This window comes from Lagopus muta, chromosome 6 (assembly GCF_023343835.1).
Source record: "Lagopus muta isolate bLagMut1 chromosome 6, bLagMut1 primary, whole genome shotgun sequence".
In the NCBI taxonomy this organism is placed as follows: Eukaryota; Metazoa; Chordata; class Aves; order Galliformes; family Phasianidae; genus Lagopus; species Lagopus muta.
In genome coordinates this window covers 1060314-1075535 of record NC_064438.1, presented here as the reverse complement: position 1 = coordinate 1075535, position 15222 = coordinate 1060314, and the positions used below count along the sequence as shown (strand labels likewise).

The following is a 15222-nucleotide window of genomic DNA, read 5'->3' as shown; positions in this document are numbered from 1 at the left end:
TGTAACACCTTTGCACAAGGGGAAAGCAGGCATGGTCTCTGACTAAAGATGGCCAGGACACAGGGTGCAGCCCTGCAGCTTCACTAGGAACTGAGCGCCCCTGCTCCTGCACTTATTGGCAGTCACATGAAGGCACACCTCTCTTCTCTCTCTGGACTGCATGCATTGATATGTCTAGATTGCAGCAGTACACAAAAAGCAAATAAGCTCATTTTTCTCCCTCATCCAGTCAGCTAGAACCAACAGTCAGCAAAAGTGTAGCTCCGATCAAAATGGAAACTTTGCCAGTTCTTTACTCTGAAGCTTCTTGATGTATTTTTTGTTTGAGGCCAAAGATTTACAGCCAGGCCCTCTCTTAAGTGCTATCACTGCTGTGTGTGATACCCAGCCCAGCAGTTCCATGACACCAGTGCCTCTGCCCGAGAGAGATCTGCTGCAAGCAGTGGCAGAAAGTCTGGTGCTGTCCTTAGGGCTGAGTATGACTCACTGGACTGTGCAGATGTTCTTGGCTGTTCTCACATCTGTGACTGTTGCCATTCAGCAGCAGCCTCTGCTGCCCTCCCTGCGACCAACAGATTTGTCTTGCCAAACTCCTTCTGAGACTCATACACAGACAGCTGGAGATGAAGCTTGTGGGGAGAAGTGTAGGAAGAAAGGAGAGAGAGGGAGCCCATGTGTTGAACTTGCCTTAGAAGTCAAATTTATTTGTTATGAGACACAAGGGACTCCTTTCCCTTCAGATCTGAAGGATGCTTGATTCCCTTACATCCACTTGAGTACTGTTATGACAGAAGAGCTAAAAGCACCACGATCTTGCTGTGGCCACGGAGTCACAGACTCTTGCACTGTTCGTCCTGACAACTTCCTTGTTTCTCCCTCTTACATCGTAGCAGGGTTCAGTGAATTACAGACCAGAACTAAGACTCGCTTTTGTGATGGCTCAACGAGCCTCTCTGGGAGTGCTTTACATGTTAGTTGAAATGAAAGAGGCGAAACAAGGAAAAAAAGAAGCCTTGCCAACTTGTCATATACATATGTATGTTTAAATGAAACAATGAAAGGAACAGCTCAATAAGTGTGACTCCTTTCTAGGGATCATGCGACCTCAGATTAATTGCTCCAAGAACAGATTTGCAAGTAGCACCATAATGCTAATCAGGATGTTTTAAAAGTTTATGAGCAGTTGCTTAGGAAAAACAAGATAAAGCCTATGGAAATCTGATACTGGTCAACAGTGCGTTTATTCAAAACATAATACTGACATCAAGTCTCCATAAATCCTTTGCAAACGAAACTTCCATTGTGATCACTGTTCCAGATCTCAATGATTTATTTATTTTTTCTCTGGTAGACATTGGGTATATCTCAGAATGCACAAGTTATGCACCCACTGACACAGAGTTCATCATGCCCCCACGAGGTAATACTTTTAAAATTCAAATAAGATAATTCAAACAAAGAAGTATTCCTATAATGAGGTTTTATTACAATTATTTATTAGTGGATTAACTAATCCACTAAACTTTTTTCTGATTTGCTTCAAAACTCTGGGCTTCCACACTGCCAACCAGTCAGCTCTTGGGAGAAGAGCAGATGTTCCATTGCACACCGTTTCAAAACAGAGTTCTTAGCCATTTTTCTCCCACTGCTTCATCCTGAACAGCAGCATCCTTAGCAACCTGTGTATGCATTTGAGGAGACAAGGAGATTCTACTGCTTTGAGCAGCTGCTAACATCTAAGGCAGACAGTGAAAGGCCAACCAAAGGGCTGCACCAGGAGGACAGACCATCAGCACGTTTTTCTAACTGACTGAGCAGAACTTCCCAATTTGTAGAAGCCAGACGGTCTTCACTAGTCTGGGTTTCTTGGTTTTCACATGCTGGTCTCTTAACTGCTCTAATCAAAATGGACTCTCGGTTATCAATTTACTCCAAGCACTCTGAGCAGAAGTCAAAATAAGTTCAGCAGATTGGTTGGATGTCAGCTAAAAACACGCTTAATTTTTCATCAAACAAACTTCTCTCAGAGGAACTTCTGGAGTCAGCCTTAGCCAAGGCACCATGAAATAATTCTATGTATGGGTGACAGGAACACCCTTTGACAGCTACGTATTCTTTATCAGGGAATGTGAACTCTTGAGTGAGCTGAGTAAACTCTTGAATAATTTTCCTTACATGATTAGTCTCTGTTGAAACATCAGCAATTCTCCAGTCAAATAAGAGCTCCAGAACATTTCACACTTCCAATATGCTCCACTCCAATGCCATGTATCAAGGACATAAATCAATACACTTAGTGTTAAAGGAACGGGATCGTTCCCACAGCCTCAGCACACACGTTGGAGCTCACAGTCTCACAGGAGGTAGGTTTTCTTCAAGAGCGGTAGTATTACTTAGTAATCCCAACCAGAAGGGTGGCCTTAGGCCAGCCAGCACACGGGGGACGAGAGCTGCCCGACAAACGCAAGGAAGCCAAGGAACCTCAACACAGTCAGAAATGGGAAGCACTATCCAGCCCTCGATGCCAAGCCATGAGGTGACTACGGAGCTATGCTTTGTGGAGCTCTGTGAGGCTCCGAATACTCTTGTATAACATTTCCCAAATCACAGAAGTCCCCTGGGAAATGTCAGTAATCAAACAAAATCTCGTGGTCAGGAAGCTTTTCTTCATTCAGCCAATTTTATTTCCCCTTCATCATTCCATCTATTACTCATTACATCCTCCTGCCAAACACGACATAATTCTCTCTCTCTCTCTCATGCTCACGTGTTTCAGTTCCATATAGACCACGATGCCCTTTCATCCCAGCTTTTCCTACTCGTTAGTCAGGCTGCACATATTTAGTCCTTTTCATTTTTCCTGCTGTCCTCCTCTGAGCTCCACGCAACAGTATCTCTCCAGAATAGAAGCACTCCACGTCAAATCAAGTATTCTGCACGTAACTAGATCTGGCAGTCTCCAGACGTAGAGCCGCAAAAACCAATGACTAAATCACCTTAAAGAACTGAGAATCCAAAGCCATAAAATTGTCAAATCAGGGTAGGAAACTCTGGACGACACTGCAAGATCAGCTCCGCAGGAAGCCCTTAACTAACAGCATCTTCAGAAATTTCCCTGGTCTGTTTTATGGTTCTTGTCTCAAGGAATGTGTCACAAAGTACATATCTGTAGTGATTTTTATGTTCAAAATATTTTATAAGCATTCTCTCACAGTGACTTTATTGAGATAACAGTAACTACATATCATAGTTATACTCTTAGTCTTAGAGGAGATTGTTGAGACAAAAGTTCTGAAACAGTGAAGTTCAGTGAAGAGACAACTTCATGCTCAAATAAATCACTTATTTTTAGCAGCTCATGCTCAAAACATCAGAACATCTGTATCACTGTCACACAATACTTTCCTTCTATTATCGTATACTACTTTGAAGCAGCAGCTTCCACAGCCTTTCCCTGCTAAAAATGTGTGCTTCTTATCCACAAAGAATGCAATGTCATTCCACGAAGCAAACCATATTAAAAATTATACCTTATCTATGTAATCTAAAATTTCATGAGCCGAGAGGTTGAAAGACTTCAACTTCAGTCATCTGAAGACGGTGAACACGCTAATTCATCTAATCAAACGCCGAGAACACTGTACATGTGAAACCGGGTTTACACCTGGCTAAGAAAGGCAGTTATCTAGATACTTCCTAGTAGATTCTCTCAGTTTTGCTCTGACTGGACATGAACAGTGGTGTCTGTGCCCATACAGACAGAACTGCATTATCACTGCCCGAAGTCAACGTTTGATTTTCCTTTCACAGTGGAAGGGAGAGATGAGAAGACTGGAACTTCAGCAGATGCATCAGCCCTGAGAAAAGAGATGAGAGAGAAGTCCTGGTACTGCTGTATGCAGCGTAGTGTGTTCAGTGCCCTGTGTGCAGTACACACTGATAAGATGTAACTTCTTTTTTAAGCGACGTCAGGTTCAGGTTGAGAGTGAGTCTTGGTGCTTTCTGGGACCTTGCCTGAAGAATATGCTAGAGGAGCACTGACCGTTTGGGGTCAGAGAAACTTCCATCTGCGAAAAGCACGATGGCTTCAGAGTTAAGGCAACTGCCACATACTAGGGAACTCTGCATGCCTGAGCAAGACACACCTGGGTAACATTCAAAACGGAAAGGATATCTCAAGAAATTGGCAGGTTTAAAGGACCGTAAGCATTCGATAGGAAGGAAATAGATGACCAAGTGAAGCACCTGCGCGTTGCTGCTAACTTGCACCTCCGTGCATGTCCCCAAGCCAAGACCAATTATTTTAGAACTGCATGACTAGAGGATGGTTTCTGTCTTTCCATAATGCCATTCTTTCCCTTTCACTCCAATTTCTTAGTTTGCTCTCCTCAGTTTGTTCTTGTTATAAAAGAGAAGGTTACATTCCTTTTCAGCCTTTCCTGGGTAACCAAAAAATGCTACACAATAGCACATTTGCAGATAACCTTCATGCCAAGGCCCCAAAGCTGCTTTGATTACCCAGCAGGCATTTACAAGCAGAGTGGAAGTGAAGGGAGCCTCATCGTGTCTGCCCTCTCTCGCGCCTTGAATGCTGGCTGGTGCAGCAATCTGGCTCTGCCTCACCAGACGTGGCCCTCAGCTGTTCTGGGGCTGTGAGCTAGCTGTGTTCTTTCTTGATTAAGGACCAAAAAAAAGTGGCGCAAGGTATGCAAGGCATCGGGCCATTGACCACTGACAAGCCTTTAATTGCCATTTGGGTTAGGTTGGAAGCGTATTCCTAGAGATCCCGTTCCTGTTTATAAAGCCTTTTGGGGTGAGCATTGCTCAATGGAAAAGCAGCACAGAAATTTAACAAAAGCCATGCTGCAAAATGTAAAAACAAAAAAGTAATTCTCCCACAGGAACTGAAAGGCATTTCATACATGTCCAATGAGACATTAAAAATAATTATGTGGAAGAGTAATAGCTCCCTTGGTTGTTTTAATATATTTTTGTCTACAAACAAGAAACGTTCTCTAACTGCTGCCTTGGCTTGTCTTGAAAGGTCCCTCAAACAAAAGCCCTTCAAGTGACCCTTAGATTATTAAAGCTCAGTAACAATGAATGCAGATCTTAGTTAAATCAGAGGCTGTAAAAATAAGAAGACAGCAGGTTCAGTTCTGGAAATGAATGTGCCTCAATGGAAACATGCAGAATGTAGTTCTGACCCGTGGTCATATCTTCTCTGAACGAAACAAAAAACTTTTGCCTGAAGTATCTGGCATTTGATTTTTCTCCATGAATAACTGCAAATAGCCCCATGTCTAGCACAAATAGAACATACTGGATCTTGTATCTTAATGCAGTTCCCCTGTCACGGACACAGATTGATCTAGATAACTCCATGACAACATCACAGAGTTCATTCAAAGAGTAATTCACATCACCGAGGTTATTTTGGATTCTACTCTTAACAATTTCTCTTCCAAAACTTGCAAAGTGTCACTACCATCATCGTAACACTCGTGGTGAAAAAAAAATGCCAGCAATGCCAAATTACAAGGCTTAAGCAATCTGATCTGCGTTTCCCCTGAGAGCAATACAAATGTTGAGATGTTCAATGACAGGCACTGATGTCAGATGCCAAAGCAGAAAAAGCAAACATGGGAGTGGGGAGAGATATATAGGCCCCGTAGAACACTTTGTTTTGAAAGTCATATGTCATTTAAATGGCCTTTGTAACTCAAAAAAGTTCTTTAAGAACACATTTTGTGTGGTTTGAAGGCAGAACATGCACTGCCACCAGGTGATAGGGTCGGTTTTGCATTTGGGAACTGGGTGCACAGCTCTTTGGTATCTGCTTCATCGGCGTGAGCAACAGCTGTGCACAGTGCTCCCTTAAGCAGAGGCCCAAAGGGATGCTGTCAGGGAAGCGGCCCATCCAAAACATCAAAACGACCCATTTCCTCCACCTCCTTCGTGTCTACCAGAGTCACACTTGCAGCCAGCCGAGGAACTAAAGAAACAGAGACTGCCACTGTGGCAGGCAGGAGCAAAAGGCTTCCCTAAAGGACAGTGGTTCTGTGTTCTTCCCAGCCAGCTCAGCTGCCTCTCAGCAGTTGCTCTGGATTTCTTTGTGTGCTATCAGGCTTCTCTTCCACTCTCCCTCCATCAGGAGAAGCACCCGAGCTCACCCAGCCCTGCCAACCATCGCATTTGTGCCATCGGCTTCATTCAAGACTAACAACATAGTGGCATTCAGCCTTTTATCAGGAGGGCTAGACCATGACACACAACAAACCGCCTGGTGTTTCCATCAGGGGAGTTCACCACCGCTGGCAGTACTGGCAGTACTGAACAGGTGGATAAATCGAGGCTGGATTTGATTACTTACTTATCTACCTCTTTCTCTCTCTTGTTTTTTGAGGCATCTATATTCTCCCTTAGGTTTAGTGAGCATCTCTTTCCTGCCTTAACAATTCTCTCTTCAGCATCCACGTTGCAAACAGTACCGCGCTAAAGCTCACCTGTAGCACAGAACGATCACGCAGAATTCAAGGCAAACACAGCTTCTCTTTGCACGAGTGCACAACAGAATCCTGATCTTTGTTCAAAGAAATGGCAAACCAGGACAAGGCACTTCAAAAGGTTTATTAAAGGTTTACTAACGCTCAAGGGGTACTTAGGCATTTTTCTTGTGATTTTCGAGCTAGCTACCTTGCACCTGAACAGCTGAAACCACACTAATGGGAGGAGAAATACATTTTTGGACTAATTCTGTAAACTTTCAAGAAGTCAACGAAGTTTCAAAGATATTGTACATTTCTCCTACTAAGACAGCAACACAGACTGTCAAATGCAGGGGGAAAGAAGAAGGTCATCAAAGGAAGAGTATCACGATAGTAAAAATGCGGTGAAGTCAATGCAAACTAGGCAAGACTAGATGAGCCATGCTCAACTTGTAAATCAGTAAAAAAGAATTAATCAACTCCTACTCTTAAAAAACAAAACATACAAATTGTCAGAAAGGTACTAGCATGCTTGAAGTATCACTTCATATGTGTATTTGCTTGGTTTTATGCAAGCACTTAAGTTTTGGAAAACAAAACAGAAGTATTTTATCTTTGCTCAAGCAAAGCATTTGAAGGCGTTCGCATTAGGTAACTCCACTTGTGTGGTTGCACTGCCAGTGCATCTGTCTCAGATAACTCCTCCTGTTTCAGATGAAGTCTGCAGAGACATGACACTGCCAGTAACACTAAGTGAGCACAAGCTTCAGGAATACTGGCAGCTCAGCAGAAACAAAAGGACTTAAATTAGTGCCCCCACTGAAAGATGAACTGCAAAATGAACACAGCAGTTATTTGTACTGCTTGGCTCCTCCCGGCCCAACTCAACTCAGAGCTAACTGCACTATGTGCTGCCATTGCCCAGTTACTGTCTGGGGAGCAGTAAGGGAAGTGAAGGCAGTGGGAGGGGAGGCAGTCATGGGGGACACGGAGGGAGCAGGGGTTAGAGGGGTGGGCAAAGAGCTCCCAGGCAAGGACTCAAATCCAGGAAGCTAGGATTCATTAGTTCCACTGTCACAAGCATAATTTGTTTCTCAGTTTTTCAGTTCAGCCAGGAAACTAGAGAAATGAGCTATTTGCACAGCTCAGTTGATACTGGGCTTGCAAAACCCAATATCAGCCAAATTTGCTGGCATTTCAGGACTAACCATGAAGACTTGTGCAGGAAGAAGATGTGATCTATCTCAGCAAGAGATTGCTCTGCTCGAGGTAGGAAAAGAGCAAAATGACATCAGTCTAGAAATGCAGTAAACATCAGGTTGTTGTAAATGCTCCAGAGAAGAGCCTGTACCCTTCCAAACGGATATTGTCTGCTTCTTTTCATCTGCACCATTGTCTCCTATAAACCAGTCTTTTATCTGCTTGGGAACAGTAGAACGTGTGAGTAAAGACAGAGTTTACAAAATACTGAATTGGTCGAGGTTGACTTAACCATCTAGGCTTTTACTTGTGCTGAGCTTTGAAGAAGTTGTTTGAGGTCATTTCTTCTAAGTGGGATATGAACCAATTCTCTTCCATTTCCTGTAAAGGACTCCATAAAAAGCTGTGCTGTGACATACTCAAAATGTTCTCTGATTCTGTGAAAGCCAGTGTCTTGCTATCTAAGGAGTGGGACTAGTAGCACTTAGGGCTGAACCTCCTTGTCAGTGAAGTTCACATCCCAGTGATTGTGTCTAAACTTTCTGTACTTGCCACACTTTGTCCAGAAAACCCAGTTATTTACATGGCTTCCACCGGGCCTCTGCGCTTACATTTCTTCACTGCAGCCATGACAGGGGGAGGAGGATAAAGAAAGTGACTGGTTATGCACACCCATGCCTCATTTGAAAATAAATGGCCAAAGCATGCTGCAGAGAGGGAAATCGTCTTGATCCTTCAGTTCAGACTTAATGTGTGATACCTTTATAGAAAAAGCAGCAGCAGGATGTGTCCACAGAGTAGTTTTAATAGGTGGTTTCATTAGTTGGATAGATACAGTTAGATCTGGGAGCCTTAAAGAGCCATGTAAACTTGCTAGCAGAACAGACCTGGGTGTCTCTCAGTACAGTCCTTGCTGAAGATACAGCAGAATTATTTCAGGAGCATGGAGTGGGGCAAAAAAGGCTTGGGACAAAGTTAAAGAAGGTTGTTTGAGATGTCTGCATATTCTATTTTGTCACCATCTCCAGTCAGGGTATGTCAGGTGTATTTCTTCGCTGCTTCCTAGGTGCCCTCTAACAGGATGTGTAACAAAACGATTAAAAATAAAGTGGTGATAGGGAGTGAGATTTCACACCAGAAGATCCACTTTTGCTTTTTTTGATGAGTTAAAGCTGGATGGAATTCTTTCCCATCACTGCCCTTTCACCTTGACAGACACATTAACAGAGCTGGAACTTGTACCTCTGAGAGCTGTATGCCCATGAAAGCCCATACAGTTTTCCATTGGCTATATTCAGCTGTCATTTTTTGCTTTTTAATTTCTCATTGTCCAGACAAGTTCTCTGACAGGGCTAAACACCTCCACAGCCAGCAATCACATCTAGAGCATATTGCTGTCTGATCTAACGCACCACTGACTTCCCATATTTTCAAAATAAATCCAAGAAGAGACACCAGAACTACAAGAACAGTCCAAATAAATTAAAGAATTCTTTGCTTAAAAAGCAAATGGGATTACACAGCCATCTGCTTCAGCTGCAGACCTGTCCCTAGGGCTTCATACAAGGGAAAGAAAAGTGAGGATTACAAGGCAGGAGAACATTCATTTGAAAGATTACCCCATTTCCTTCGAACCAGGCTTGCATGAACACTGCCGTGACTCTCTGCACAACAGCAAGCAGAGGTTCTTGAGACTTGGTCCTGACATGGATCCTTCCATGAGTCCGTCACTGAGCTTCAGCACCTTAGTTTTCCTGCTGATTCAAATCAGGATGCGAGTGACAGTGCTTGGGCTTGTGTAATCCAAGGACTAGCTCTGGATCATCCGTGGTAACATCAAGTAACTTCTCCAGAAATTAAGCTTTAATTGAACTTGAGTGACTAATATGTACAAACCAGAAACTTTCCTGTGGGTTTTAAAAATTTAATTATATTCCATCCCCAAATTTTCTTTGTGATACTCACTGAAAATACACAGCTGCACTGGTGAAACTGTCAGTGAAAGGAAGCTAGAGGTTTTGGCAGCTGCATGGAGGGGAAGAGGTGAGGCCCTGGACTCATGAGAAGGCATTGGAGACTTAAGGTTTGGAGATCTCTGGATGTCTGCTGGAATTTTTGGCAGTCTGAGGACACTTCATTTAATCCCACCCTTCTGTGAATAAGGGAGAGCCGACTAGGTTACAAGGCAGTAGGTCCTAGTCTTGGCTCTTCTAGGGACTCACTGTATGACTAGAGTCACACAGAACCTGGTTTCTACTTCTATCTGTGAACAGAAAGATGTGTTCTTTGTTAGATGGACATCAACATCTGGGACAGGATCAGGGAGCGTTCTCAGTTCTATGAAATAGATGTTTGAACCCAAAAGAGCTTAAGGCATGCACTGATGTCCCCAGCTCGGATTCTGGCTGAGGAGCACTGCGCACACATTTTTGAGCTGGAGGACCTTCTCAGGAAATACTTGTTGATCACACCCGTCACTCTGCTACTGAATGATTGCTCAAAAGCTACAACAGCCTTCCTGGTACCTACTTTTCTCTATGTGCCACAGAAATATTTTCCTTTCTCTTTAAAGCAAGGACCACCTGTTTTTACATTTATACAGCACCTACCACTGAGGAGGGAGCAACCACCACATCTCTAAGCCACTGCGACAGAACAAAACAGTAACAGAACCAATAATGACAAGATCTTGTACTGGGGAATTTATTTTCAAGCTTGTATTTTAGTCATTTAAAATGCAACAGAGAGATGATCTCCCTCCTCTAAGACATACCAATAACCTCTAAATAAATTCCAGGGATTGTGAAATACTGTAGGAAAAAAAGTCACCAGCAGATTGTCTTAATAAAATGATACTTTCCTGCGCAAGAGAGGCCATTTCACTCCAGAGGATGAGAAGTGCTATACAAGAAATGAGTAATCACTCTTTTAAGTATTTTTCTAACTGCGAATTCTTACTGCTGCTGTTTGAACTGCCTACACAATACATCAGAAAAACATCTCCTTCCCAACCATACAATGCAGGAGGAAACTTTTGACACAGAAAAGGCAGTTTTCAAAGCACGTCTTTACCACAGGAGGTTCAATAACAAGATCACACAGCAGTATACTGACACCGGCTTTACTTATTAGCCTTGCAGAGCACCGTAGTTGATATGACTATTTTATTCTTGAACTCTGCTCACTTTTGAAATATGTGAACAATGCATGCATAGAGTTTCCCATAATCAGAGCTCCTCTCCCACCGCTGCATAGGAGGATGTTCTGCATTTCACACTGCAACACGCAATAATACCAGCGTTACAAAATAGCACGTGATCCAAATGAAACAGAGAGGGTACATAAGGGCAATTATTGGGGGGAAGGGGTTCAGGACACCCCCAAGAGATAGCAACGGCTAAAACAGGAGCAACTCTCCCAAAGGAGTGCTTTCTGCAAGTGAGAAGGATCTTTCTGCGCAGAGAAAGAGGCAGGAAAGGTCCACATCCCACAGGGCCGGACTGCCAAGTGCTCGGCAGCACAGGGTCACCATGTACAACACAGGCCCACCTAGGAAAAAGTATTTCCTCTAAGGGCTCACCGCTCCCCCGTACAGCTTCTGCAACAGGGAAAATGCCCGTTGTGAAACACTGCCTTCCACACACTGTGCAGGTGTAGATGAACTGATGATATCTAAGGTGCTGCTAATTGAGACCTGCTGTTCCAGCAGATAGTGAAGAAAAACAGTGCATGTGCTCTCACTGACACTGTGAAATCCCTTCTTTCCTGCTCTGGAGAACTGGCCCATCAAGCTCTCCTTGATGTGGTAATGTAATAGTGGTCTGAAAAGAAATGTGCAGCTTTCAGCAGTGTACATCAATGAGGGAAATAAAACAGGTTTATCAAAGAAAAATGTGACTCTGACCCATCCTTGGAAACAAATCAAAGAGTATCTAATGGCAGCTATAGGCCTCCAAGAAGAAAACAAAGCCAAACAAATTTAAAATAGATCCAAACAAGAATACATATCTTTTGTGTGTGTGTGTGTGTGTGTTGTGTTGTTTTTTTTTGTTGTGGTCACTGCCAGCCAGACTATGATTGCTTACAAATGTTAAGGGCCCGAGAGTTGCTGGAGCCTTTAATCCATCAAATTGGCCATCCCTATGTGCCAAGCAATGACCTCAGTCAAAAGCCATAAATTACTGCTCGTTTAAAGCATGAAGCCTACAAGCTCCCCAAATACTGCTTTGCTCAGCACTTGTCCAGGACTTTGGGTTAGCTGCTTTACAGGGACAAAAGAGCTCTCAACTCAGATTTTGTGTGAACAGAATCTAGCACGGGGCGTATGAATAAAAATGTCAGTGTTGCTCTGCATGTGTGTAAGACCTGAAAGATTGTCTTCCTTACAGTGTGCACCCAGTAAACGATTTAAAGCAGCATGTAAGAAGTTAAAGGTAACTCTCTTGCTGCCAATCCTCCTCAGGGCATCATAAGACAAGTGTCTAAGTCCTCTGCAAGTTCCCAGAGAAAACTCACTGTCCATTCAGAAGGAATCACTAGTTATATTCTATTCAGCATCAAGATGAAGATGATGGAGCCTTATTTTCTCAGTATTATAGTTACTTCATCTATAATTATTTCAATAAAGCAGGAGTTCACCTACAAAGCCTTTTTAGGCAGGAATAATGAAAATTACCTCAAAAAACTGCCATAAAGATTTTGAGGAATTAGGAAATTGTAAAAACACTGGAGAATAAAAGTGCCCAGATTTCCAACAGTTGGCACTCTACAGCAAACTGGGCTGCCTGGGGTAGGACATGTTTCACAAAGCCTTCCACTATCTCTTTCTATTCCAGCGACTGTTAGCCTCGTTTCCCAAACATTTCTCTGTGGGTGTACACAGATAGATAAACAGATACGGATATTTAAATGACACGAAGCAACAGAATTATAAATAACAGCAGAAATACACAGGAGGGCAGAAGTTCATTTATCACTCATGCACTTCCTAATCTGCTAGTCTTGCACCTCTTTAGCAAAGGCTCAGCTGAAAACTTTGCTTCTGGCACGCCTCTGTGAGAACTCCTGGGAACCATCTGGAAGCTCCGTGCAGCTAAGGCCAATGCTCCATTTGTATCTATAAGCTGGCTGGCAGAGGCAAATTCAAGTATTTCAAACCACATCTATAGTAGTGAACCTTAAAATTATGCCTCAGTGGCACACTTTAAACAAACGCTTTTAGGGGATCCAAGTGATCTCCAAAGTTATCCTTGTACAGGGAACAGGCTGCTGGCTAATGACTGGCAACACTAACTTCGACTCATTTTTGGAATGAGAGCACTTTTCTCTTTAAGAAGAATAAAATCACCGCGGTGCTGTACAGCTGGATACGGATATTTCCAAGGTGCTTTGGGGCAGAAGACTCTATCTGCATCCATAATAACTGGCAGAAAGTCATAATCTTGCAAGCTCTTCTGCACAATGCAAATTAGACCTCGTAGCCCCTGAAGGGGCCAGTCATATTAACTCACTCATTCAAAGGTAAATACACAACTTATAGAAGCAGGCAGCATTTTGCTAACGAATACTTACCTCTCGTAGTTCAAAGCACGATCTTAAATGATAATTCATCAGAATGAAAAGCTCTGGCAAAGCATTCTGGCGTTTTGCAGTTTGCTTACAATTTTATTATTACACACTTTTGGCAGTGAACATCTTCATTTTAAAAGTTCTGTTATATTTATGTCACAAATGTTTGCTTTCGCGGGCTCTAAATGTTTTACAGTCATTCAAAGAAAAGGAAAAGCGCAAGAAGTGGAACACATGCAGCATCAATACAAACATGTAAAACTGCTGCCTGCCACGGCACGTCCCATTTCTTAATCTCAGTAAACACAGCTTTCTGAGGTGCAGCTCCAACATACTGAGATATGCTGCTTCACTTGGATGATTGATAATGACAGTTGTACATGCTACAAGTGCTTCATGTCGTTCAAGAATCCCTGGTGTCATCCTTTGTGGCAGCTCTGCAGGCTGAACCACGCAGCCTCTGGCAGGGACATTCAGCACTGCGGTCCCTTCCTTGTCACACGTTGGTTTTACTTCCCATTCGCCCCACCTCACCTCCGGCTCCGTGACAGATGGCAAAGCACAGCACTCAACTGTATGTGGCCCAGTGACAGTGGCCGGCCATGCCTTGCTGAGAAGCTCAACATAAAGGGCACTTTTAAATATACAACTGCCAATACAACATGGTGTCTTTTTTTTTTTTTTGGCAGAGAAGGTAAAAATAGCAAAGAAAAAAACATCTCTGTTCTTTTTATGAAAGCCTGGCAGTTTTCCAGCAGAGACTTAAGTACTTTTTGTACTTTGGGGGAAAAATGATGGGATGTGGTCCAAGACTGGTCATACGAACCTGAGAAATATGGAATAAGAGGCTGGGCTGAAGCAGCCAAAGTGGTACCACCAGCTGCAGCCCCATTAATTAGTGCTCTGCGGTATGTAGCCGTAAGAATGACCCTGATACTTGCTGAATACAAGCAGATAACTTTCACAGAGCAGCTATGCTTTTCTTACTGAGGTATATTTATCCAAGAAGTACCTTGCACGTTTTCCCCTGTCTCACAGGGCAGTAAATTAGTTCTAATTGCAGAGGTATGTAGTAAAAGCTCTGCTCAGTCTTCTGCAGCATTTGAAGATTTATTTTACAGTTTTAGGTTTTTTTCTGAATGTCTAAAATTGAGGGCAGAGGAACATGAGAGAAAATGCAGGTTTTATAGGCCTATAAAATTACCTTACTCTAGATAAATATGTGTTTCTTTGCAACTTAAACAATGTAACTGAAAACTACAATTCTGTGGCTGACAGTGCACCGCACTAGAATATAGATTTCCTTCTCCGTTTGCAGTTATTCTTCTGATTTGAAAAGAATGACAATTTTTATCTGCAAAGAAGGGAAAATGCGACAGGCACAATAAACTATTTTAACATACTCTAACTCCAGTTTTTATGAATCATATCTAAAAGAGCACTGATAGAAGATACAAAGGTAAATTTTACAGCTCCATTGACAACACCGACCTGTGCGCACAGTAGCAGGGCCCTCACTGGGTACAACCCCGCATCTGAAAGACCCCCAGGATTTTGGGTCCTCACCCTGTGCCAGATATCATTGGCTGGATGCAGCCTCCCATCACAGCGTGGTGTTCAGTCACAGCCCGACTCACCTTACAAATACCAAGTGTCACTGTCTGTTTGGTCTGCTGTCCCTCGCTGACCCCTGCCTCAGCACTGGCATCAAGCACTGAACACCAGCTAGCCTCTGCTGTCACAGTGAGATGGCTCTGGTGTACACTGGACAGCCTGTCTGGGGATTTACTACTGAGTCAGCTGCTGTGCGCTCCAAGAAAACAGTGTGGATGCCAGAATCAGCAGAATACAAGTTACAGCTAGAATGTACCAGGCAGATGGCTGACACTGACCTCAACATGTATTTCACTTGGCATGGAGCTAGCTACCTGTTTCTGTTGTGTAATCCAACACACAGAGGAAATGC

The 15222-nt window shown here is 43.2% G+C and overlaps 1 protein-coding gene across 1 annotated transcript in view; it reads right to left on the bottom strand.

Moving 5' to 3' along the window:
• The window catches only part of WT1 (WT1 transcription factor), a 59169-nt gene extending 44184 nt beyond the window's left edge, over positions 1 to 14985 (bottom strand). Inside the window, exon 1 of the mRNA XM_048950208.1 lies at positions 14894 to 14985. The gene's annotated coding sequence lies outside the window, so the exon portion shown is untranslated. The remainder of the gene's footprint in view (positions 1 to 14893) is intronic.
• Between the last annotated feature and the right edge of the window lie 237 nt (positions 14986 to 15222).